The sequence below is a fragment of the Lathamus discolor genome, chromosome 4 (assembly GCF_037157495.1).
Source record: "Lathamus discolor isolate bLatDis1 chromosome 4, bLatDis1.hap1, whole genome shotgun sequence".
Lineage (NCBI taxonomy): Eukaryota > Metazoa > Chordata > Aves > Psittaciformes > Psittacidae > Lathamus > Lathamus discolor.
In genome coordinates, this window is record NC_088887.1 from 78,212,345 (window position 1) to 78,237,530 (window position 25,186).

Sequence of the window (25,186 nt, forward strand, 5' to 3'; positions counted from 1 at the left end):
TTTTTAAATGCCTTCTGATTAAAAGAACAACTTGCTGGTGCCACTTGCAAACTGCATCAATAAAATGTGTGATAGCATGTTTTGCTTTTAAAACCTCTGAATGAAGATTTATAACGTTATTGTCTTCAAACACTTAGAATGCACAAAAGCACTTCGAGTCACTTAATATTTATCAGGCTTCCTAGCAGTTTCTGGAGCTTGGTGAGGTACTGGAAATTATGAATTCTCAGTCATAATCTTTACCCAGTTTAACACCGCTTAAAAATATTCTGCTTTGGTTTTAGTTCCCTAGCTGTCAGGATATGGATACATAACTACCTTCTGGCTGTTCCCTTGCTTTCCCTGTCTTCTCCAAAGCGAATCACTGTCGACAGATGTGATATATTCCTCTTGGACATACTTTGTATAGAGCAATATGTGCATGATAACAAATTATATGCACCTCAAATACAGCTGCAGGGTCAAAAGCTGTTTTTCACCTTGAGCTCTGAAACACTTAGAAAAGGTTACAAAAAGCCAAATCTAGATGATGATTATCTTTATAGAATGATGTAGCATATCTGATAACAGAAAAATCATTGTTTGCTGATAAAGAATGTATCCAAAAAAGGCAATCAAACTGCAGATGTCATTAAGAAGAACAAGATTTGGGACAACAGTATGTGGGTCCTGAAATTCTGGAGTTGTTAAAAAATAGCCTTTTGCCTAGATATGATCACTGTATTGTGGCTATGGCACATGGAGGTTTCTTACTGTGTGATTGGATAAATGACAGTACAACAAATGATTTACTTCACAACATTGTGTAATGGAAACTGGCACTTAAATTGTGTTATATGTGTTGGTACCTGGTGCGGTGACTTTTAGGCATATCACTTTCCGCTGTCTTCACTTGCTATGGTACGATTTCAATTGCACTTGGAAAAAAATAGCAAAGTCTCATTTCAAGAGATAAAAATACCCCTGTTGAGGCCCCAGATGTGCCTCTCAGACTCTATTCTTATTTCTTTTTCTCATTCAGAACCAAACACCTCATACCACCAATGTTTGTAGATGGAATTAATATCAAATATCTTTAAAAACAGTGGAAAACAGACCATGTACTATCTCACCCTGAGCCAGTTTGATGTTTGCCAAACTTTGCATCTTTAAGGGGTAAGTTATCCATTTTTTTAATTGCCCTTTGAAGGTGCCAGTCACTTGATTTTGATAGAAATGGAGCTTTGACTAACAAGTTCCTGCCTCTTTTAAGTGGCTAAAGTGAGATGCAATCTAGGCTAAGGGTATGAATAATATAAACTTACCTATGGGTAATCTATACACTGGAAAGATGGATAACTCAATTGATTTTTTTACTTTAGTATTTTAATTCTACATTAAGGATTTTTATTTAATGCTTTCATTACAAATTATTTACATATTTAAAACAACAAACCAGAAGAAAGTTGTCATTAGAATCTGTTTTCAAATGCACAACGTTGTCCCTCTTCCTAGCATTTAAAATAACCTACATTCTTCTTAGCCACTTAGCATGGTTGCATATAGCTTTAAATCATGAGACTTGGCAATATGTGTCACTGAAGTGGTAGGATAATAATGAAATAAGTCACATTATACTTTTTATGTCGTTAACTTTGAGAGATATAGTCAGACAATTAGGGAGAAGATATCTAAGTCAACTAGACTCCCAGCTTCTTGCTATTTTTCTAAGAATGTAGTTCATGATACTAGCAATAATAATGACAAATATCCACTATTTCCCTATATGGAGGCTGTGTGGAAAATGCATATCAAAGGATTAGGGATGACTTTTATACTATTAAAGATAGATCAGTTTTTTCATTCCACTGTACCTAATTTGGGCCACAAGTAAAATGATAATGAGCCTCCTCAAAACCTTGACTAATATGACATCCTAGTCTGACACATATTTTCATATTACTCCTAATCCAGAACGATAAGATGGTTATCTAGTGCTGTCATTTATTTACTTTGACTCAGTTTGAGGTTTGGGATTTTGGGGGTTTTGGCTGGTTTTTAGGGTTTTTTTTACCTCTATGAATGTCATTCATAAAGCGGTTTCAAATGTTAAAGGCCAGAGCAGCTAAGCTCGTGAAGTAAATAGAAAAATACACATTAATTCCAACTTTGTATAAAGTCAGAGAATTATAATGTGCTCCATACACTCAGACTTCATCATATGCAAAACTTCATCTTCAGTTGTTAGGGATATATTCACGTTTATTCATTTGCACAGCTTCTCCTGAAGTGCTGACTTATGGGCTGATTGCTAGTAACAGCCCGCCAGAGATGAATACTGGGGCTGGTGCTGTTTAATGGCCTTGATAAAGGCTGGGATGGTGAAAAGAATGGACCTTCAACCAGATTTCAGATTATACTGAGCTGCCAAAAGGACAAAATATACTGAAGTGGTAGGACAGCTGTTCAGAGGAAACTTGACAAGTTGTAGAAATGGTCTGAGGAACCTTGTGAAGTTCACAATGACAAAGGTAAAAACCTAAACCAAAGTCAGAACAACCCTTTTCTCTGGCTGGGAGCTTAGTGGCTAGAAATGAGCTTTATAGAAAATGAGTTTGGTTTTGGGCTGACATAAAGTTAAACATGAACCATCAACACAGTTTTACAGCAAAGAAGGTCAGCAGCATTATGGATTGTGAGAGAAAGAGAGGAGCAGGTCAGGGGAGTTGATCATTCCTGGTATCTAGAGTAAATGCATCTAGAATGTTGTGTCCAGTTTTGGTCTTCTGAATATGAGAAGACGTGGACTATATTAGAGTGTATCCAGTGGAGGGCCATTGAGATGGTCAGAGGGCTAGAGCACATGAAATACAAAGAGAGGCTGAGAGAACTGATTTTGTCCAACCTGCAGAAAAGAAGGCTCCAGAGAGACCTTTACCACTGTCTACAACTGCTTAGTGTTTGGGGGAGGTATAGAGAAAAAAGGAGACAGACTTCCAGAGATGTACAATGGAATGGCAAAGAGGCAAATGACCCAAGCTGGAGCATGGGAGAATTTGACTTTATAGGGAAATGGTTTTTCTGCATGTGAGTAGTCAAACACTTGTGCAGGTTTCCTAGAGAGACAGGGATGCTATCCATCCCTGTAGATATTCAAAACTCAACTGTACAGGGCCCTGAGCTGTCTCAGTGCCTGAGTCTCTTTTGAGCAGGAAGTTGCCCTGAAAAGGTCCCTTAGAACCTGGATTATCCTATGATTCTGTGATCAGCATTAATGTAGACTCTCCTTACATGAATGCATACCATGCCCTCCTCACATGCAGCTTGCAAACTGTTTAGACAAAGTGATATAGAGGTTACATGATTAACTCATTAGAAAACAAATTAAGAAATGAGCAGCAGCATAACAGCAGTTCGGTTCCATTTTAGGTAAAAATTTAAGACCTTTTCGCTCTTTGGCACACGATCACACTTTTAAGCCGTGTCATTTGCATGGGAATGTCTATGGTTGGGATTTTGTGCTCACTTAACTAGTATCTTCACACACAGAGAAAAAGCAGCTAAACTGGTTAATCCAACAAGATTTTTTTCCCCCTTGTATTTTCATTTCAAGAATCATTGAATTAATAGTCTAACTTGTACTGAAATATGTATTCAAGTTTTGGTGTCAAGAAATCTAGCAAAGAAGGTGAAAAATCAGGGTGGTCTGAAATTAGTAACATCTTTTTCAAGTGCAAATCATATTTCACTTAGGATGTGCACTTGTGATATTTAAGCACTTTTTTCCTTATTGAATAAAAAAATTCTATGTTTAAAATCTGCTTCTCAACTCCTCTGAATCTTAATTAGAATATTCACCAGATATAAAAGGTAAAATGAGTTTTAGACAGGACTAATTGTTGGCAGTTTGCATTTGTTTTGTTATATTTTGGTTTGGGTTTTTTAGTCTTTCTTTCAGGAATAAGCCAGTATTGTTATTAAAGAAAAAATTTCAAGGCCTTACAATGTAATAAGCAACTTTCTTCATTGTCTCAAAATATAAAACCATAAAAGCTACTAATTGTCCTTAGCCCAGGGTAATTCATTATTTAATAGCTCAGATTTTCTTTCCTCAACCATTTTGTAGCTATTTATGATTATTTTTTTTTACAGGGATATTGTTTGTATTTTATTTCCTCTTTTCTCTGGGAAACTCCAAAATGTCTCTGAAAATGACTTACATAAACTCTTACTGGTATCATGTATGCCTAACACATATAATCACATTGGTTTTGTAGCTCAAAGTATTCTAGATACACTTTTCTAACGATTTCATAAAGTCATTATGTATAGTACCCATCCTAGCAGAGATTATGTGGGGGCATATATACTTTGTGTGACTCGATTTCATTAAAACATATTCCAAAAGTTATAAAGACCAGCCATACAGGTTCATATCAAGTATTTGTCTCTGTAGTACCTGATTAAAACATGGGCAGCAGTGAGAGGGTGACCATTCCCACCCACTTCCTCTGGCTTTGCCAGGAGAAACTACTCACTGTCACACAAGCAGGATCTCATGTTCCTTGCATCTCTATATACATTTTCTCTGGGTGAGTCATGTGAAAGCATCAGGATCAGCAACGCTGAACTATGTCAGCTTCACCAGTCTGCTGAAACCTGCATCGTGAATAGTGAGATTTCCACCAGACCTACCACCTAAGGTCTCCGGACTGTAACTCTTCACTTTCTCATGTCATAGAGGTCAAGGACTACACCTCACACCACGTGGATGGCAAAAGAGGAAGCTGTGGGCACCAGACTCTGTTACAGCTCATAACCTATCCCACAAAGGTGCCCTTCATGGGTGGTGGGGCCATGGCTGGGTGAACCTTTGTTTCATTCTTTCACACTTAGTCGTACCAAGGAGACTGATGTCCCCCTTCCTTGTCGTGAAAGGAAGACTTGGACGACTCAATATGAGTTACCAGCAAGCTTCGTTTATTGGTCTTCTACCTTCGGCTAATATAACAGTGAATATGCAAATACTAGGCACTTGATTGGTTCTGGCACAAATAAGGCATTGTGTAAGCTCTATATTTTTGCAGCTACACCGTGCACCCCCCCACCATCCTCCTTCTCATGCACTTATCACTTAGTGGCCTTGGCTGTGATTGGTCATAGTATGTTGCTGTTTGCCAGTGTCCTTCAGTTCCTCATTATCTGGCGTGAGAGGTTTGCACCATGTTCTACACAGATGTCTTGTTTCAGCTCGTTGATGGGAACGTGACCTTTTGACCTTTTTCAACAAGCCAATCCTCCACACTTCCTCAAATTTATTCCTGCCTTTCAAGACTAAACTCTCTGCCATCTTTGAATTTATACTTCTTCCAAGACTATGCAAACTTATCAGTTTCTCTGGACCCTGAACAAGTTGGCTATCTGCATCATCATGAGGAGAAAGCTTGATGGAGTGAAACCTGGGCACTGTGAGGACAATTCCAGATTTCAGCGGGGTACATCTTCAAACTCAGAGCAAATTGGACCTTTTTTATGCAGTGGTTGGTAGAATCAGGTATTTCACATCAGATGCAATCAGCCTTTTCCATAAATATGTTGCTTATTTAATGAAGAGTACCTCCTTTTCTTCAGTATGAAAACCTAATGTAATTGGATTTAGTTGACACTACCCCAATTCTTGTATTAGAAGAAATTAGTATTCATCAATTCCTATTCATCCTCTGAAACCACTAATTATTTTTCTGACTTTAGTTTTATTTACCCTGTCTAGATTTCAGACTGCTTAATCATACCTCACAAAGCAGCTTTCATACTTAGTTTTATAATAATACCTAGCACATTTTCTGTTTAAACCTCTACTGTGCACTAATTTGATACTTCCTTAGAAATGTCTCCCATAATTGCCACAAACCTCTTCAGCATGAAAATGATCAACTTAGATCCTATAACTTATGTGCAAAGGATGGATTTTCCCCCTATTTACATAATTTAACATCTGTCTGTAGTGAATTTAATTTTCTTTGTTGCTACTCAATCAATCTGACAAGATTATTTTTCTGTTCCCCATAGTAGTTCATTTTTACTGTCCTGAAAATAATTAATCTCAACACTTTTCCAAGATTTTTATGAATATATTGAGAACCACAGGTACTATTACAGATCCCTATGGAATTCCAGTGGTCACTTTCACAAAATAGAATAGATTTTTGTTTATTTCTTTTTCTCTGTGCAAGAAATTTCTTTCTGGTTCCATAGCTGCTCAGTTGCCTCTGAAATCTTTGATAAGTGATATTCTTAAAAGCCTTTTGGAAATCTATGTGCACTATAAAGTACATAATCTTCACCAAGCACATAATCAGCAAAATCATCTAATGTACAATGTTTTATTACAAGCCTTTTGGTCTGGGTTGACTAATGTTTGACCAATGCATTTGTTAAGGCACAGACTAATTCTTAAGGCCTTGTATTGGATGTAGGTGGCAAGGTTGCTGGGCACAGCAGCTCTGCAATGGACCCACCACAGGACATAGCTATGCCCATCAATAAAATTGGTGGTACCTATGTGTAAACATATTCAAGAAAGCCAAAGTGTGAGAAACAGCTTTGTGAGCATGAAGTCAGAGAAGAGGAAGGGGGAGGCAGTGCTCAAGCAGGTATTCCCATGCAATCTATGGAAGTTTTGGAAGAGACCAGGGTGGAGCAGGTATTGCTTTGCAGCCCTTAGAGACAACTCATCTGAGCAGATGTCTATACCACAGCCTATGGAAAGCCCATGTTTGAGGTTTACTCCAAAGGACTGCAGCCCATGGAAAGGCCCCTTATTGGAGCAAGGGTGTGATAGAAACAGTAATGGAGTCCAACAATGCATTACAAACCAAACTTTACTGGTGCACTAAGAAAGATGAGCAACAATGTACCTATGCAGTGACTCACTCAATCATTGACAGCAAACACAGGATTATAAGTGATGTCATGGCTCTGGCAAACTACCAGGGACACTTGATGTCTGGGTCATCTGACTGGAACAATCAAATGTGCGAATGCCTTTTGAACGCAGGCGAGAGTTGCACTACCCCTTCATTCCACCAATGGTAGTGTGATTTGAGAGAATCATACCTTACATAGTAGCATGCCTTACTCATCATCTTAGATGATCTCTCACATCTCTCACCTCTCACACAGATGATGTGAGAGGAATCCTGCCTACATGGCAACACTGGCCAAGAGGCAGGATGTCAAGGGGGAAAGTGTAACAAGGAAGGAATGACAGCAAAGAATGCTTACGGTCTGATGGTAATCCCCACTTCCTACTCACACATGCCACTTGGGGTGTGTGGGCAAGGAGAAGACTGGAAATGGGAATAAAGTACTGAAGTTGAATATGGGAAAAATGAGGTGAGAGAAAGGGCGTTTTAGGCGGTTTGTGTTTTTTTTTTTTTTTTGTTTTTTTTTTTTATCCTCATCTTACTCTATTTTAAATTAACAATATATTAAATTAACTTTCCCCAAGTCAGGTTTATTTTGCCTATGATGGTAACAGATAAGTGAACTCCCCCTATCTTTATCTCTTTTCAATGTTCCCCAGTGACAGGACCAGAAGCAGTGGAGATAAACTGAAGCACTTTAGGTTCCATCTGAATGTAAGGCAACACTTTTTTACTGTGAGGGTGACCAAGCATTGGCACAGGTAGCCAGAGAGGTTGTGGAGTCTCCATCCTTGGGGATATTCAAAAGCCACCTGGACATAGTCTTGGGAAGCCTGTTCTATGGGGTCTTAAACTAGAGGGGGCCAGCAGACTCCCCATAATCAGGTGGGATTGGACTATGTGATCTCCAGAAGCCCCTTCCAGCCTCAGTCATTCTTACTTTGTAATTAATGCTCTTTCAAGAGACACCTAAACATAAGGCAACACAGAGGCAATTACTTTTGGCAGGCAAAACTTAATTCTGAAATTTATGGTCTATGAGATCGTGATCTGAATCTGTAGACTTTTTACTATAGTTTTTTTACCATTATTTTCTTATGTCGCGTGCAAAATGAAAACAAAGGCTTTATTATCTTGTTTTCCAAGTTATATCAACTAAGAATTTTAGACATTTGAATTTACAATAAAGATTTGTACCACTGCTTTACCTGATCATCTAAGTGATAAAAGCCACAGGCTGCAGCTTTTGTGTGGAACAATGCAAAAAGAGTTCAGTAAACATTCAAAGAACTGGCAAACCAAAATAAATCGAAGACGTTTTGAAGAAGTCTGGAAAAACTCAGTTCTATGTAGCTTCATTAGAGCTGTCCTATGTTGTGTATAATAAAAATATATGGGATTCCTTACTAGAAGGAAAATTGTGCACTACTTTTTCTTCTTTCAATACTTTATTGCTGTTAGTTATAAATATTGCTGCGCCAAGAATTCTATAGCTGGCTGGAGCCAAGCACTGAATAGAACTTAGCCAGACTATGAAAATATTCAGTAATGGAATTATTTACTTAATATAACCGTGTTATCTTACTGTTGTGTTTTCTGCCACTACACAGCTTGTTTTCATAGAAGATGAAGCACAATAATCTGTTTCCAGGATATTATTAATTGTTAAAGATAATAATTATGAATAAAATCTGTCCAATGGAACTTACTGATTTCCTATTTTGCAAGAATATATTATATGCAGTAAGGCATTGTAAGTGAAGAATTATTAAATTCTTGGCATGAAAAGAACACTGTGGATTTCTGGTTTTAATGTTTTTCTTAATTGGTTTAATTTTGTTTTCAAAATAATCAAATACAATATCGTAACAAGTAAAGCATTTATTCCCTAATATCTCAGAGCAGCTGTGTTAATGGCTTTGACATGTTTTACTCCCAAAATGCAGAAAAATATTCTTTACTTGCTTATTAGTATTTTTTGCAAAGACTCAGACAAAACTGTATTTTTTTCTTATCTCAAGTAAATGTACCCATCCTTTTGCACCTCCTTCTCTGTACTTTTTGGCCGTGGCCTTTCACTGTTAGTCCTGCAATTCCTCCACCTGGAAGCATGAAGTCACTAATTTATTATTCTTGCAACAGTGAAAACATTGAATTCATGAATGTGAAAGATATTTGCCTACTGGTTCTAGGAAGATAAGGAAGTTAGTTCTATTTTTGTTTATGTTAGGAATACCACAGCTAAAGTCTATTTTTTAGTGTGTTTTTATCTGAAAGAATTTTTTTTCATCTTTGAGGTCATGATTGAAAAAGCTGAGAATACAATTAACACCTCAATCAAGTTGCTAATCATCATTATCAAAAGAGATTTGTAGGTGAATAGAAGCAGAACATTTAATACAAAGCTGTAAAAGAAAAAGACAGGGTTTGGGTTCTTTGGGGTTTTTTTGTTGATTTTTTTAAAAATATGTTTTAAAAGCCTGTTAAAGCTGACTCAAATGCTTGCAAACACAAATATCTATGGACAGAGTCAAAACATCATCTCAAGTCAGAATGAGTATAAAGGGTGAATAGAATCTATGCACCTTTTTTGAAAAAAATTAGTAAGTTGAAAATATTACATACCCTAGAGGTTAACAGTTCCAAAATCAAATTCCTGCTACTAATTCTCAAATCATTCTATTACCAGTATGTAATACTAATAATGCAATTACACTAGGTCATTTACACTGTAAGGTGGTGCCTAGCTTTTTAACACATAGCTCACTTTGTAGAACAGTGAAGACAAATTGTCATTTTCTTCCTTTCATTTTTTTAGTTACTCAAAATCTTCAACAATAACTAAAAGAAATACTGTCTCAGGATCAAGATGTAAAATGCTGGTATTAGTAACAAGATGCTGCTTAGAGATAATCAGGACTGTTAATAGTTTCTAAGTCCATTAAAAGAGATCTCTGGAGCTGCTTGGCTCTTTGTCAAATTAATGCTATAATACCTGTAGAAACACTTCTTGTCAATTGAACATGCACAGTAGCACATAATAAGATTATAGAAACCATTTGAACTAGTTTTATGTTGGACTAATAAAGTCCACATTGCCCCTGTTCATCTTATTTTTAATTCAGACTATTTGCTTTCCTGTTTATACTAGGATATTTAATAAAATAGTAATTCACTGTGCCACAATTAATTAATGGAACATCAAAAACTCCAAAGGAGACATTTGTGACAAATCCTCGATAAGCTCAACCATTTTCTTGTATGGTTCCAATTCTCTCATTCACATTCTAAACCAAGTTACAAGAGTAGTAGTCTGCTCCATTTAGAAAATCCTACCTGGACAGAGGCTAAGATCTAAGATCTTAGACTGCATATAAGGAGGAAGTTCTTTACTGTTAGGGTGGTGAGGCACTGGAATAGGTTGCCCAGGGAGGTTGTGAATGCTCCATCCCTGGCAGTGTTCAAGGACAGGTTGGACGAAGCCTTGGGTGAGATGGTTTACTGGGAGGTGTCCCTGCCCATGGCAGGGGGGTTGGACCTAGATGATTTTAAGGTCCTTTCCAACCCTAACTATTCTATGATTCTAAGAAATATAGTATTACATTTTTCTCCACCAAGTTTCACAGCTGGTTCAGACTGGTTTTCTCATGATGTCAGGACTCTTCAGCATCCTGCACCTAAAATGACTTCATCCTACATGCACTATAGCTGTAAACACTACCCACCAAAAAACAAAATCCTTTTTGAGTGTTTTATCAAAGCATGTGGTGTATTAACAAGGTCATCCAATAGTGAGATGTAGATGGTGACTTGGTCAATATAAAGAGTCCTTGCTGGGGTCCTCTTCTCTTGGTTGATCACAGAGGGAACATTGACAAACAAAATTCAAAACTTAATCAACTTAGCTTAGTGCCTGGAATTAGGTGCAATAAATGTGAAATGAAGTGTTTAACAATTTATTTTCTCAGCAAATTTGCTTTGATGTCAGCATGACCCTGCCCTTTTCTCAGCAAATTTGCTTGGATGTCAGCATGACCCTGCCCTGGTCAGACCCTGCTCTGGTCAGATCCCTCCATGGCTGGACAAGGCAGAACTGCGGTGGAGCTGGAGATTATCGCTGATGCAGTGTTTCTCATGTGGGAACTGACAGCCCTGGGCTGGACTGAAATGGGGTCCTAGGCCCATGGGTATTTTCAGCTGTAAAAAGCCACTGAAAAGTAAGAAATAAAAATGTAGTTATTGATTTGTATTTAAGAGATCCTTTCTTTGCTGCCTTGGTGTCTTAGCACAGGATGTGAGACTCTAAGCCAAGCCATCTCCCCCTGTAATTGATATTGATCTCACCAATGGGCTAGTCCATGAACTTTTAACCCTAGTGGTTTTATTTTCTAATAGAACAAGGGGTAGACCTATGGCAGCTTCTTCTGGGTAAAGCTTTACTGTAGTTTTTTTTCTCCGTAGGCTTGCAACCAGTTTATTTCTTAACTTGTTTGGTTTGATCTATTCCTGTTTATCGATTCTTCACAACTGCATGCTTTCTTGCTCTCCAGAAGGACACTCATGCTAAGGCATAAGAATGAGGTGCTTCCTCTTCATCCTCGCTGACATTTTTCAATTTACATGACCACTTTATTTGCATGTCTTTTCCTGGCAGGCTGATACTGCTAATTGTTTTCTTGTAACATTGATAGACTTCAGTAACCATATACGAAGATTTTCACACAGAAACCACTAGATTAATAGCTTGTATTTTAGACAATACAGCGTCCATGACTGTAAGTTAATAGCATAGATAACAGCTTTGAAATTTATTTTTGCATAATCATTTCTAAGGGTTATGTCAATATATGACCGTGGTAAAAGACAATAAAAATGCTTTTATAAATAGAGTAACAACAAAAGCAGGGTTAAGGAGAATCTCTATCCTTTATTGGATTGGGAGAAATATAGTGACAAAAGTTGAGGAAAATGTCTTCTTTACCTCAGCTTTTAATAAGACTGAGGTTATTCTCAGTGTACCCAGACCCATGAGCTGGAAGACAGGGATGGGGAGCAGAATGAAGCTCCCATTTTCCAAGGGGAAACACTTAACGACTACTCACTTAGACATACACAGGTCTATGGGACTGGATGGGATCCACCCAAAGGTACCAAGGGAGATGGTGGAAGTGCTTGCCAAGTCACTGTCCATCGTTTATCAGCAGTCCTGACTAACTAGGGAGGTCCCAGTTCACTGAAGTAAGAAAATGTGATGCCTGCCTACAAGAAGGTCTGGAAGGAGGATCCTGGGAACTACAGGCTTGTCAGCCTGACCTCAGTGCCAGAGAAAGTCATGGAGCAGATTATCCTGAGTGCCATCACACAACACTTATAGGACAGCTAGATGATTAGGCCCAGTTAACATGGGTTTAGGAAAGGCAGGTCCTGCTTGACTAACCTGATCTCCTATGGCAAGGTGAACCACTTAGTGGATGAAGGAAAGGCTGTGGATGTTTACCTGGACTTTAGTAATGCCTTTGATACTATTTCCACCAGCATTCTCTTAAAGAAATTGGCTTCTCATGGCTTGGATGGGCATATTCTTGCCTGGGCAAAAATCTGTCTGGATGCCAGAACCAAAAAAGTGGTGAATGGAGTTAAATTCAGCTGGTAGCTAATCACAAGTAGTGTCTCTAGGGCTCGGTATTGGGGCCAATTCTGCTTAATATCTTCATCAATAATCTGCAGGAGGGGATTGAGTACACTGTCAGTCAGCTTGCAGATGACCAAGTTGAGCAGGAGTGTTCATCTGCTCGAGGGTAGGAAGGCTCTGCAGAGGGATCTGGTCAGGCTGATTTGATAGGCTGGTGGGATAAGGTTCCACCAGGCTAAGTGCCAGGACCTGCATTTGTGTCACAACAACCCCATGCAATGCTACAGGCTTGGGGAAGAGTGGCTGGAAACCTGCTTGGAGGAAAAGGAGCTGGAAGGTCCTGCACCTGGTTTGGAGCAATCCCAGGCACAGCTACAGGTTGGGCAGAGAAGAGATTCAGAGCAGCCCTGTGGAGAAGCACTTGGGGGTGTTGGTCAATGAGAAAATGAGCATGAGCCAGCAGTGTGCGCTCACAGCCCAGAAAGCCAACCGTATCCTGGATTGCATCAAAAGGAGCGTGACCAGCAGGTCGAAGGAAGTGATCCTACCCCTCTACTCTGTTCCTGTGAGACCTCACCAGGAGTATTGTGTGCAGTTCTGGTGTCCTCAACATAAAAAGGACATGAAACTGCTGGAACAAGTCCAGAGGAGGTCCACGAGGATGATCAGGGGACTGGAGCACCTCCCATATGAGGACAGGCTGAGAAAGTGGGGGCTGTTCAGCCTGGAGAATAGAAGACTGTGTGGAGACCTCGTAACAGGCTTCCAGTATCTGAAGGGGGCCTACAAGGATGCTGGAGATGGACTCTTTGTTAGGGACTGTAGTGATAGGACAAGGGGTAACGGGTTCAAACTTAAAGAAGGGAAGTTTAGATTGGATATAGAAAGAAGTTCTTTCCTGTTAGGGTGGTGAGACACTGGAATGGGTTGCCCAGGGAAGCTGTGAATGCTCCATCCCTGGTGGTGTTCCAGGCCAGGTTTGACAGAGCCTTGGGTGGCATGGTTTAGTGTGTGGTGTCCCTGCCCATGGCAGGAGAGTTGGAACTAGATGATTTTAAGTTCCTTTCCAACCCTAACTATTCTATGATTCTATTCTAAATGTTGGCCAACCGTTACTGAACACGAGCCAGCTTGTGGCCAGGCAGCCAAAAGCATCCTGGCCTGTATCAGAAACAGTGTGGCCAGCAGGACAATGGAAGTGATTGTCTCCCTGAACTCTGAACTGGTGAGGACAACACCTCAAATCCTATGCTCAGTTTGGGGCCCTTCTTTACAAGAAACACATCAAGATGATGGAGTGTGTCCAAAGAAGTGCAAAAAAGGCTGGTGAAGGGTCTAGAGCACAAGTCTTATGAAGAGCTGCTGAAGGAACTGTGTTTAGTCTGGAGAAGAGAAGGCTCAGAGGGGGACCTTATCACTTTCCACATCTACCTGAAAGGATGATGTAGCGAGGTGTGTATTGACCCGTTTTCCCAAATAACATGTGCTAGGACAAGAAAAAATGGCCTCCATTTGTGCTGAGGAAAGTTTTGATTGGATACTAGGAAGAAATTTCTTCACTGAAAGGGTTGTCAAGCATTGGAGCAGGCTGCCCAGGGAAGTGGTGGAGTCACCATTCCTTGAGGTATTGAAAAGATGTGTAGATGTGGCACTTAAGGATGTGTTTTATTGGTGGACTTGGCAGTGCTAGTTTTACAGTCGGACTTGATCTTAAAGGTCTTCTCTAACTTAAATGACTATGATTATATATACTCCACTGCACAAAATAAAATATCTGTAAAATACAAAATTAAAAATATGTCTGCTTCCATTGAGGAAATGCAATGCATTATTACTGATTAAAATGGAAGAGGTTGATAACGGAGAAAAAAAAAAAAAAGCAAAAATCAAATATAGAATTCCTCCATCACATTTTCACCATCTGGATTAGCTGTTAATAGCAAAATTAATTATTCTGAGAAGTATGTATTTATTTCCACTGGTTTTCAGAGGTGGTGATAAGGTGGTAGAGTGAAGATTGAGGCAGACATCTTTTTCTTTTAAGATTAATTTCTTAGCTTAGAATAAATCCTAATTGAGGGGGTAAAATTTGCACAAATACTGCCAGGACAGTGTGAAAAAGACTGAGCACAAGAAGGCGATGTGCTGAGAGGCACGTCATGACTCTGTAAGCACAACTGGTATCTGAAGATCCAAATATGGTGAAATGGCATATATGCTTTATGTGATAAAATGCTATGTTCCACATCAAATACTGACCTCATTTTGTTGTACATCACACTATAAATAAAGTACATTTAAAGTCAGCTTTAATTTTTTGTAATATTTTTGACATCTATAACTTGTTTAACTCATTCCCTTTAGCAAGGAACATGTTATCTGTTAATTTTATTCAGGTTAAGATTTCATAGTTGATGGCAACTGCGATATTCATTTTCCTGTGAAGTGTATCTCACTCTGCATCTAATTGTACTTTTCCCAATGTGGGAATTTTCCACTTTTACTTTAGAGTTTAAAATGGATGATTCACTCATCAGACACACTATACTAAGTAAAATGAACATGTGAAAAGCCATTCTGAATGGCAAACAAATCATACCAACAAACAAGCAAAAAAAAAAAAAAAAACACCAAACAAAAAAGCCCAAAATAAAATCCAGCCTATCATTTTGTGAGAAAAACCCAGAAAAGTAAGAAGTTTTAGAGCAATGAAACCATATGAAGAAAAGAATTTTTCTGAAAAGAAAGTAGAAACTTCTAGGAAATAACTTTCTGCTTACTGACAAAGTGAAAATCATGCAGACTTTATAAAAAGAAGTTCATTTCTATGCTAGCAAATTAAACAGGACGACAACCAAACAGTAGGATTGGAATGCTCTTGAGAAGATCAGTAAAATGTCTTCGACCAGTGCCAACTAACAGATTCATAAGCAACAGCAGAATACGATTCAAAGAATACCACAGACCAGAAACTATACTTAGGAGACAGCACAGCCAAGGTCACCATATTATGAAAGGACATGGAAGGAGAATTTAGTTTTACAGGCAAGACGTGTGGCATACCAGTTGTCTGAGATGCCAAAGGATCAGCCTGACTTGTTTAAGAGTACAGACGCAGTCACAAGGACCCATTAATTGTAATCCTCCTCTTCATTAGGTTCTCATGCAAAACATTCAGGACTAAATTCATACTTGCAGACTCTTTCAGGATTAAGAAAACCTCCCACTTGTGGTGCTCCCCCCCTGAGTGGGAGCTTCAAACTGGAGTAAAGTGTGTGCTCTGAGACTGTCAGAAAGAGCACTTGTGAGCTTTCCTCAGTAGAGAGGGAGTAGCTCTGTGTTATGGTTTAAGCGCTGAACCCAGGACACTGTTATAGGTCCAGTCAGCTAGTTAACCTGGTATGTGTTTGAATTTGGTGAGATAATTCCTTTATATTTCCCTCCCATATGCATGTATATGACTAAGTATGAATCTGGACAGGTCTATTAGTGGTTTGTGCTTGGGAAGATTTACCATGTTCACTTGGCCTCTTCTCTTTCCAGGAAGCTTCTCCTCAGCATCCCCCTGCAACACACCTCTCCACACCTAGGAAACATTTTCTAGACCTCAGTATTTCTTTTCCTCTCCTGTAGATCATGTCCCATTTATCACCCCCACTCCCTCTCCCCGCAGTACTTTCAGTAAGCAGCAGCCGTTATTGTGTAGTGTTCCCTCAGGGTCCTCAGCAGTGATGTGTAAAAAGGAGCAACTGCTTTATATTAGCACTTATTGTATCAACTCCCCAAATACTATTCCATGTTTTTTATTTGTTTTCACACATTGTTTTGTTTGTTTTCACACATCCTTTTATCAGTCTAGTCCCCAAATCATTTTTGCATGCACTGTTCCAAAGGCAATTTTTCCATATTTGGTAAATCAGCATTTCTTCACTTTAAGACTATCACTTGCCTTTATTTTATTTCATTACTTCCCTTCTGGATAGTGCCTTCAGTTTGTCAATAGCATTTTGATTTCTGACAGCATTTTCTAAAATGTTGATGTAGTTTTTCAGCTTGATAGCCTTGAAAATTTTAAAATGTGAGTTGCTGGCATCATTCAATTTGAAAATTCTCAAGAAATACATTATGGAGAAGGCCTCACTGGAACTTTCTTTGAGGTGTTCTTCCAGTTACATAGGAAGCTTTGATGGTATCTCAAAGACTATGCACCCATACAGTGGTGATTACACATCTTCCTTTAAGATAAGATAACCTGTTTATGAGATCTTGAGTTTGAAAAGATCAAAAATTCAAAGCCAACATATAGAAGGGATTATAAGCCTCTTACTGGTTAATTATGAACCAAAATTAGGAAGTATCTCTTCTAAACAAGAGATATGTGGGAGTGTTGATCTGCTTGAGGGTAGGAAGACTCTGCTGTGGCCCATGGTACGAGGTACAACAAAGCAAAATGCTGGGCCCCACACATGGGACACAACAACCCCATGCAACTCCACAAGCTTTGGGAAGAGTGGCTGGAAAGCAGAAAAGGACCCAGCGGTGTTGATTGACGGCCACTGAACATGGGCCAGCTTGTGCCCAGGCAGCCTAGGAAGCCAACAGCATCCTGGCCTGTATTAGAAATAGTGTGGCAGCAGGGGCAGGGGAGACCTCAAATTCTGTGTTCAGCTCTGGGCCCTTGACTACAAGAAAGACATTCAGATGCTGGAGCAGATCCAGAGAAGAGCAATGAAGCTGGGGAAGGGTTTGGAGCACAAGTCTGATGAGGAACAGTTGAAGGAACTGTGGTTGTTTAGTCTGGAGAAGAGAAGGCTTGGGGGGACCTTATCGCTCTCTACAACCACCTGAAAGGAGGATGGAGCAAGGAGGTGGCTCTTCTCCCAAGTAACAAGTGATAGGACAAGAAATAATGGCCTCAAGCTGTGCTGGGGGAGGTTTAGATTGGATATTAGGAAAAATTTATTCACCGAAGCGTTCAAAAAAATGTTTAGATAAGCCCCTTAGTGAAATGGCTTAGTGGAGGACATGGCAGTCCTGGGGTAATGGTTGAGCTTGGTGATCTTATAGGTCTTTTCCAACCTAGTTGATTGTGTTGTTCCATAATCCTATGATTCTGCCAGAGAAATTAAATTAAAAGAGTAAGCAGAAGTAGCAGGTAATGAATCCTTTCAAAATTAACCCATTTCACCTGAAATAAAGTAAAACAGGAAGACATAATTATCTTCTCCTGCATTAGAAAAATTAAAAAATTAAAATTTTCATGAACATCTTTAAGATGCCTTTAAATATAATTCTCAAGTTAACTGTTAGCCGCATCTAAACTGTAGAACTCTGCTCATGAAAGCTTAGTTCTACAGCAAGCATTTAAAAAGATTTTTTTTATTATTTTTGTATAAATTTCACCATTTTGAGGAATTTGACAAAATATTACTTTAGAATATTAAGCACAAGTTTTTCCACTTATCTGAAGAAAAAGTCTGTTTATCCTCAGAGTTAAATATTCAGCATTTAGAGAAGTGTTTGGGGAGACTGGAAGGCAAGATCGATTTATGCTTAGTTTCTTTGCTTGATATAATCTATAGCCAGGGCCATGATACACATTAAAAGGCAGCAGATACTATGAATGATGAAACTGAGGAGGTTTTTTTTTCCTTAGCTTGCAAAAAATCTGAAACATTTCCAAAATTTCATAGGAAAGCAAATGCCATAAATGTATCCTTGAATTCAAATACTTCATATTTTTGCAAGTAACTGAATCATTGTTCCTGCAAATTCAATCTTACTGAAATGAATATAAGAACTTCGGGCTAAAAATCCAGTAGTTTTACATTAGTTGTAGGGCCTTAATGTCTTTTAGTTGAACATAATGTGCTTAAAGGTCTTACTGAAAAGCAAATAATAAAATAAGACAGATAACAGCAACAAATAATTCTAGTGTTTAAGAATCAGCCCTTGCAACTATCACATTTCTCTAAATCGTATATTGGGTTTAGCGAAATTACTGCTATGTGAATTTTGCTTTTCTCAAAGGGAATATGCATATGTGCACTGTTTGGAGGCTTTAATGTTTTAGTACCAAACTTACTTATTTGAAGATATTTTATGATTTGCTTGATTTAGTAGAGTGATGCAGCAATGTTTCACAACATAAGCGGTACATAGCAATTGTAATATGCAGCTAGATCACAACAGGAACATGATTCACATTACCATTCTCTATATGCTGACTCTCATGACACTGAGAAGTCCCAATCACTGGGAAGAAATAAAAGATTCAATCTTGTTACTCTCGTCAAAATTCATTCTGTTCATTGCTCTTTTTTTTCTTTTACATTAGATTCAGTTGAGACATGCACACACTTCTCCTGTGCTGGTCTGGCTCAATCAGGAAGACACTCACAACTTTTCTTGATTAACTCAGGGAAGGACATTTAGACAGTCATGATCCACCCAAATGGTAAAGAGATGCATTTATTTAAAGCGATGATCTCCTGGCCACCCTCTTGTTCCTTTTGTACTAAGTTCATCTTTCTCTAAAGCAGCTGTGATCACTCCCCATATTCTACCCTGAGCTTCACAAGCACATCACCTGTGCTTGTCTCTTCTGAGTTTTGAGTAATAAACTTCACAGTGACTGGGCTCCAGAATGTGTTTTGCAGAAGGAAGAGTATTTTCTAATAGTAAAGAAAGTTTCCATGTTTCACTTAAGTCTATTTTTTTCCCTTTCCCTGAGGGAAGGATGTCAAAGAGTAAAAGAAAAGGAAATACTCATTTTCTAGTCATCATCTACAAAACATTTAGCCTAATGCTACTGACCTCCAGATGTTTAATATTTTTTTTATTGCACACTCTTTTATGTTTTTCACAGGTTTTAACTACATCATGAGTCCCTTTCTCCCACCCGTCTTCCTTTTATTCCTTCCTTCCACATAGTTAAAGATTAATTTATGTTAGTTTATTCAGAATACATGTAATGTATAAAAGACCCAAGGGTAGCTTCTTTACCTTGGGTTAATTCACAATATTGGAAGGTTGTCTAACTGTAAGGAGAGGTCATTTTTATTTCATATTTTTATTTACATTATAATCTGGAACAGAATCAGATTAAGAAATATTACTAACTTGTGCAAAATATAGTTTTCATTTACTGAACAGTTTTAGTAAATCCCAGCTGGTGTTTGTCTTATCTGCAGTCAATGAAATACTTTTGTCAGTATCGTGCCAAAGCTGAGTAAACCTAAGACCTCTCTGAAGTTATAGAGGAAGGGAAAGAAAGAGGGAGAGAACAAACGTGCAGGGTTGCCAAGGTGAATATCCTTCCATCCTGAAAGGCAACTTAGACTACCATCCAAAAGTTAAGACCCTAACAATAGGGGAGATGATACTAAAAGGCAGGCAATTTAATAGGCAGATTTTCTTTGAAGCCTCAGGCTGTTCTGAATATAGAATTCAGATCTCTTTAATACTGAGATACCCCTATTCTATAGCTATCTGAAGAAATATCTGGGGAAAAAAAAACAAACTGCATGAAACACCCTATTATCCAGGATGGAATAAGAGAATGTAATGCAAAATAATACCTTGATATTTAGAAAAGTAACATTTACACTGAATATAAAGACTAAGTACCTGCCCAAGACAATCATTTGTTGGAGGAGCAAAGTGAAAGTCTGAATACCTAATTAAATTCAAATCATGCTAAAAATATATTAAATAAAAGAATTTTAACTAAATGGTTACTAAAATCCATAAATATCTGGAAGCTCTACCACTCACAATCATTGTAAAACATGTATAAATTATTTTTATTATAATAGAAGTTGTGGTTTTAATTGTAAACTCCCAAAATACTGTTGTAAACACCCGAGAAGTATAAGAATGATAGATAAGACCCAAGGAAACTGTTAACCTTACATATAAATTATCTTACTTGCAAAAAAACCCCAAAATAAGTTATATCAGATGGAAAGAAACAGAATTTTTTAGGTCATCTTCCAGGGTACTTATTCTTGCCATTTTTGGTCATATAATTCCATTTTCAAAAAATATGAATAAGTAGAAAGCATGAATTTGCTTTCTGAAAAAATAATTGCTCTTGACAATTTCAAGATGTTTGTAACTAATGGAACTGTGCTCAGCTGTAAAGCAAAGAGATTGAAACATGGGAAGGCTGTTACTGTATACTACTATTATAATGTTACTATGCCAGCTAGCATATTAATTATAATCTAGTATTTTATATTCTAATATAATTAAAACCAAATCTGCCTTGGTAACTGAATAGTTGTGGGCTATTGTTAGATCATGCCTTAACCTCCTCTAAGATTGAAGAAGACCAGCTCTCAATCTCTGTATTTATGTCTTTTGGGCTCCAGACCATCTTGGTAGCCTTCTCCAGTTTCTCCATATTCCTTTTGATTAGGGGCACCAAAAACTGTACACAGTATTCCAGGTGCAGCTTCATCAGGACTGAGTAGAGAGGAATAATAGCTTTGCTTATTCTACTGATCATGCTTCCTCTAATGTAGTATATTCCCTCTAGGGTGCAGATCTTTACTTTTCTGCTGGTTGAACTTCATGAAGTTTCAGTTGGCCCAATGCTCCACTTTATCACAGTCTCCCTGGGATAAGGGTCTATTATCTGGGATATTAAGCTTTTTTTTCCCTCATATTTCTTATTGTTCTCAGATTTTCTGAGGGTGCATTTGGCGCATGTTGATGAAGATGAGGGAGTTTGCTATCTATGGACTGCTTATGGGTAGCCAAGTCATTGATTATTAACAGTTGATGCTCCAAACTCAAGGTCTTAGTCTAAAATTCCTAATGTTACGGTTGATTCAGGACCAAGTCCACTGTATAGAGAAATCATAAATTCCTGATCTGAAATACATTTCTTGATGTATTTAGCACAATGCATAGTAAATGTCTCTGGCCTACAAGCAATACCTGCTCCTCCCTTTTACAGTCATGAGGAAAGGTTTTTCTGTAGACATCAAAGCAGAATGAAGACCTACCAGAAGTACTGAGAAAAGACTGCAAAACTGAAAGGCAATATTATCTACAAACTTGTGTTGACCTGAAGACTGTGAGGTAATCAGAAGATAAGGCTCTGGATCACGCATGTCTGCAGAAAAGGTCACTGATTTTAAGAGTCAGACTCATGTTCTTTATTATCATAATCTTTGATCAGCACCACAATATGTATGCTGTTTCATTGGCATTTTTGATTTTTTTTCAATTGTAGACTATGGAAAAAGTACATACTTCTTATATCCATGGCAACCAAACCCAATGCAATAAATGCTATTTATTTTCCCCAGGCATGCCTGTTTTCTATACATGCTATTTCCTATCCTTATTCTTTAAAGTAGAATTTTTCCCCTCTATTAATTTTTTTTTTTTTTTTTTTTTTGTGTGTGTGTCATTAGCTTTATACTTAAATCCTATCCACTACTAGTTAATAAAAACAATCCACTCTGGAATAAGAACTGAGTCATCAATGACGAGCTTCAGGCATTGAAAATTAAATCAACAGAGGATCAAAAGCAAACTATGTAGCCACTTGAGGCAATGTGAAAAAAATAAATTAGTCATAATGATGTTATTAAATATTTTTCTGGATTAATATGATACCAACAGTAAGGAAAGATACAATACAGAGAAACACGCAATTACAGTACCTACACACTGGATTGTGAAAAGGATTACATGGTTGACCATGAGGTATCATGGGGATGGCCAAATGTCTTTATTTAAGCATGAAGCGTTATTACTTGCAGAGGGCCGTTATGTATCCCATTGTTCTTCAGATGTACAATGCAGTCAGGGGTGAAAACTTAATATCCTAATGTCCCTAATCTTAGGAACCATTGCCTCAGAGAAGCAATAAACTCTTGTCAAAATTTTTTAAAAAGTCATTAACAGTATCATCCTGTTCCTCTAACCAGTAAGGTTTCAATTATGTGTTTATAAATTTTGTGTGGAAATTACACATTTGGGTTTGGGTGGATGGAATTATTTACTTTTTTTTTAGCATGTTAGGATGCAACAGGAACTAATTTTCTATCTTTTATCATTGAACTTTGAAACTATTAGTTTCTCAGTTCTAATAAATCTGAAATTCTCATAAACTGAGACCATTATTTGGCCTACTTGCTGCTTTTATTCCCCGCTTGCCCAGGGAAAATTAAATCACAAATTAATGAGATCCATTAATATCTTACTCACCCAATGCATCCAAAGGTAATTCTATATACCTAGATTTTGTCTGCTATCCCACTTACTCTGCCTGTACTCCTACCTTATGCCTCACTGTTGTATTTTCACAGCATTTCAAAGACTGAGACACACGGGTCTTAACTTCAGTTGGCTGTGTTGATTTGCCTGATTTGTCATTATTTGGAAATCCTATTCCCAGACCCAGTTTTTGTTTCAGACTGCTACTTTTCATCTATGAGAAGTCTGCTTTTATATAGGTGTAAATGTGAGTGTACCCCTATGTGCATATGTGTAAGCATACACACATCCATACATGTAACCATATTTGAGTGGGATACATCTAGTGTTAAGTAATTTCTTACGGTTAGATATGACAGGTGTGCTAGACACTGTCTAGAATAATCCCTTTTTATTCCCCGGGAGTTTTGCAGAATATTTTGATCTTCTTCCAAGATTTAAGAATATGGCTAGCAAGGTGACAGTTATCACTGCAGGAGAGAACAGTTAGCAGACAATTTTTCCATGACAAAACTGAGGAGTTAAATAGCACTATGAAGCTGAGCTTCAGGAAGGATTCACCTCAAGATTTAGACAGGTCAAGTCAGGTTTCTATTGTAGCAGTCTACAAATGAGCAGGATGTCCAAGCTTCCATGGCTCCCAATAGGGCTTCTGATTTTAACTATCAGTGAATGCCCTTGGAAAGCTAATATTCTTAATGGTCATTGTAAATATATATAAAAAAGCCAACGTTTACCTTTCTATTTTCATATCGGGCTTGAAACTATCTACCTTAAATTTAAAAAAAAAATTACATAACTGTACCAGCTATGACAAAGTATGAGGGCATCATCTATCCTGACTTTGTTTCAAAGGCACAAAGATGATATCTTTTTGGAGGAAAATTTACAGACAAGTTCCCTTTTCAATTCGGAGATTAGCATTAATGTATTATTTCAAAACACATACAACCAAAAAAAAATGTGGTTTATGGATATTCTAATAATGAGAAAAATATATTGTCTTTTATTTAATATTAGTACTACATACAGATTGAAAAGATAGTCTTTTTGGTGAGTGCAGACTCAACAACTTCTTCTTCCTCTCAGTTGGCAAACCAACAGCAGAAGTGGTTTGCCAGCTATAAATGTTCTGCTTCTTCTATATAAATCACTCTAAACTAATTTAATATTAGTGCAGATACATGAAAGGCTCTAATAAATGCTTTTCATGTTGTCAGATAGCTTTGCCATCAGCAGGCTTACAAGGCTTGTTTATTAATATGAATGTAGAGACTGTCAAGTCAATAACAAATGAATCACCCCGTTACAGTGAAGATCATTATTAAATTGATTTAGTAACTTTAAAAGTTAGTGGAAGTCTTTCAAATATACTTATGAACATGCATAAGTAGAAACAAATGAAAATAGATGGTAAAATGTTTTATCTTAAAATGGTGTCATACAAAGTATTATGCATCCAATAAGCAATAGAGATATCACATATAGTATTAAAAACCACTATTGAAGCAGTTTTTGGTATCTGCTTCAAATGTGGAAACTAAGGAAAAATATGCAGTAGTGTGTGCAAAAAAGTTTTTTTACTAAAGATTTATCTCAACAGTGCAGTGGGTGTGGCTGTGGCTATGGGTCAGTATGTGAGTGGAAGAGGGCTACGTAATGAATTAATGAATTGAATTAATGGACAATTAAGGCAACAAATTGTGTTTCTGAGAAGTGAATAATGAAATAACAAACTTAGGAAATACAAATTTTGTAATTATTAATTTGCTAATTATAAATTAGAAATAAAAATAATTTCACACGTAGAATTTTTATGAAAACTCAATTTTCCAGAGACCTCTGTATTGTAGAATCAGAGAATGTTTTAGGTTGGAACGGACCTTTAAGGTCATCTAGTTCCAGCCCCCTTTCCATGGGCAGGGACACTTTCCACTAGACCAGGTTGGTCAAAGCCCCATCCAACCTGGCCTTAAACACTTCCAGGGCTGGGGCACCCAGAAGTTCCCTAGGCAACTTGTTCTAGTGTCACCACGCTGACCATATATTCAAATATATCAGCATCAATCTTGTCTATAAGAAAATATACTTATTTCACATATGTAGTGAAATGCTCTTTTTTTTATAGGAGTTCAAAGCTAAAAGTTCTAAGCTACCATCTCCAAAACACATTTCAAAACTTTGGTTTAGCTAGTATTCTAACCACCAATATATTTAGTCACTAATGCTATTAAACTATCAACAAACCCTAGTAATTAATGGTTTGCATAGCATGGAACAGTTTAAATACCTTTTGAAAATATTTAAACATGCTCAAATTTTCTTGCTTAAAATTTCTACTTCCAAAATATAGGTAATGTTTCATGAAACTGTTCCAATAACATGTTATCAATTATTCAAATAATTGTAACAC